The sequence below is a fragment of the Carlito syrichta genome, unplaced genomic scaffold (genome assembly GCF_000164805.1).
Source record: "Carlito syrichta isolate Samal-C Ts95f unplaced genomic scaffold, Tarsius_syrichta-2.0.1 Scaffold312116, whole genome shotgun sequence".
NCBI lineage: Eukaryota > Metazoa > Chordata > Mammalia > Primates > Tarsiidae > Carlito > Carlito syrichta.
In genome coordinates this window covers 351,316-353,760 of record NW_007256212.1, presented here as the reverse complement: position 1 = coordinate 353,760, position 2,445 = coordinate 351,316, and the positions used below count along the sequence as shown (strand labels likewise).

Here is a 2,445-nt window from a genome sequence, read left to right as displayed (position 1 = left end):
GCGTGCATGCGGCGAGGGCTGCAGACGGGCGCCCCTGGGGCTGGGGCTGGCCCCCCCGCCCGCGAGCGGGGCAGCCCCCCGGCCCCGTCGACACACTGGGGCGCTGCGACAGGGAGCCCGAAGCTTCAGAAACTGCCGCAAGGGGCGCGCGAGGACCTTCAACTTTTTTGGTTTTCAGGGTTACTTGTTTTTCCGCTCCCTGTATTTTGCCGTGTGTGTGCGTGTGTGTGTGTGTGTGTGTGTGTTTGATCTTGTTTTATTCCTTCTCCTCCTCTGTTTTTCACAAAAGGGTATATGTGAGTGGGGACGTGTTCTCATAATGTCGGTTCTAGGTTTTTTCCCCCCTTTTTTCCCAATGGTCCGTCTGTTTCCTGGCTGATTTGCTTTTCCTTCTCTTCCTTCTCGGTGTCTTTTCTCCTTTCTCAGTTCTTTTCCTCTCCCTTATATCCTATTGCACCCAGGGGATATACGTTCCCATTGCATGGACATATTGTGAGGTGGTGGAGGGTGAGTCCCAGGGGCCCCAAACCCCTGTCAGCAAACATTGTGATCTGCAGGCAGCTTTGGATCTCAGTACCCCCCAATACACCTTAGTCAAATCTCAAAACTGCAAAAGGTCAGCACAGCTCCCCACTCCCAACCCGATTTCAAAATGGAAAAAAATCCAGCTATCTTGCTGAAAACGTTTTCCAGAGGTTGAGCCGTTTGCACAATGTCTGAAATGGCCGAGCTGTCGGAGCTGTGTGAAGAGAGCAGTGACCGGCAGGTGGATGTGATGCCTGGTGAGGACGGCCTTCTGCAGGTGGAGGTAGGCAGCGGGAGCCAAGAGCTATCCCTGCATCCCTCCCACAGCAGGGCCCCGTCACAGCTGGAGGAGGAAGGCCCCACGGAGGAGGAGGAGGCCCAGGCAGTGGTGCCACCAGGGGGAAATCCGAGCCTTGCTAACGGGCCCAATCCTGGGTAGCTGCCTGGCCAGGTCGCAGGCCCAGATCTCGAGAGTGAGGACAAGGGTGAAGAATTTGATAACTGGGAAGACGACTGTGACTATCTGGAAGAGGAGTGGCTGAGTGGTGCCGGCTCCACTCAGTATCTGCGGCCCTTGAAGAAGCCAACAAGATGTTTCTGAGAACACCCAGAGCCAGAGAAGCAGCCCTGGATGGCAGCTGCCAGATGCATTGCGAGAAGACCCCATTCGATCAGTGAGCATTTATTGAGGAGCTCTTTTCACTTATGGTGTCAACCGTCTGACCGAAGAACTTGGCTGCGATGATATTATTGGTAGAGAGTAGTTAAATGCTATTAAAAGAGGAGGAAACTACTTGAGGAGAGACTCGACAGTCCACTCTTTGGGGTTCATTCCAAATAGTTCTGTGCCACTGAAAAACTTGATTTTCAAAAAAAGAAAAAAAGGTTTGTTGTTGTTTTTCAGAATGAGAGACAATAGGATCGTGGACTGCACATCTGTGGAAAAGGAAGAGAATCATTAAAGAAAAAGGCTCTTAGGACTGTTGAAATCTGTTCTCAAGAATGGCCTGAAACACCTATGGCTTTGACTTTGATATTGATCCAGATTATTTTCCTTACCTTAGAGAAAATATCTTTCATCTCTGTTTCACTGTAAAGATGGTTTTGCGGGAGTAAGTAGTGACCAAGACAAACTGCCAATAAAAGAGCTCCACCGATACTGATTATATAATGAGAAAAACAATATCCAGCTGGAACACAGGATGTCTTTTGTGTTATTTGGACTGAAATGCTGTTAAGGAAATGTTGAAAACTCCCCTTTGTGATCTCTTCAAGCTGTAGTGATCAAAGGCTAAATAAATGGAGTATTCTTCATTATCCCGAAAGGATGAGTAACTCAAAAGAAATATATATCACATGTGTTGCATCTCAAAATGTGTTTCTGGGAGCATATAACATTTTGTTTGTACATGTATCTGAATTATTTATAAAACTGTGATCTATAATTCAAGAAGACCCATTGTGACTTTTTAAAAGTCAAAAATTAAAACATCCTTAATAAAAAAAGTTTCAGGTCATTAAAATATATGTGAAAGTGCAAAGAAAGCAATTTCTAACATCCTTATATACTAGAGAAATTTTGTTTTACTCTCTGTTTTGCATTTAACTTGACAGGTGAAAGACTTTAGATCATATTGTAAGACTTGTTAGTGAAAATTGTCAAGTAAAAGGAAAGCCTTACATCTAAAAAGAAAGCTGCTCAGAAATTATCTTGGTGTCTGAAGTTTTCCTCTGTCTCCTCTAATTAAACTTGCTATTTGTTATGCTCCAGCATTGGAGATAATATTTCTTGTTCTGTGTTAAAAAAAAAAAAAAAAATCTAGAGGCTCTACCTAGGGAAGAATAGGTTGAGCAAACAGAAGTGAAAGACATTTCCTCTCTCATTGAGCAACAGAAGTAAAGAGAAATGAAAAATCCATC

The 2,445-nt window shown here is 44.7% G+C and overlaps 1 pseudogene; it reads left to right on the top strand.

The window, feature by feature from the left end:
* Nucleotides 1–674: 674 nt before the first annotated feature.
* LOC103272075 lies at nucleotides 675–1,289 on the top strand (annotated as a pseudogene).
* Nucleotides 1,290–2,445: the final 1,156 nt, after the last annotated feature.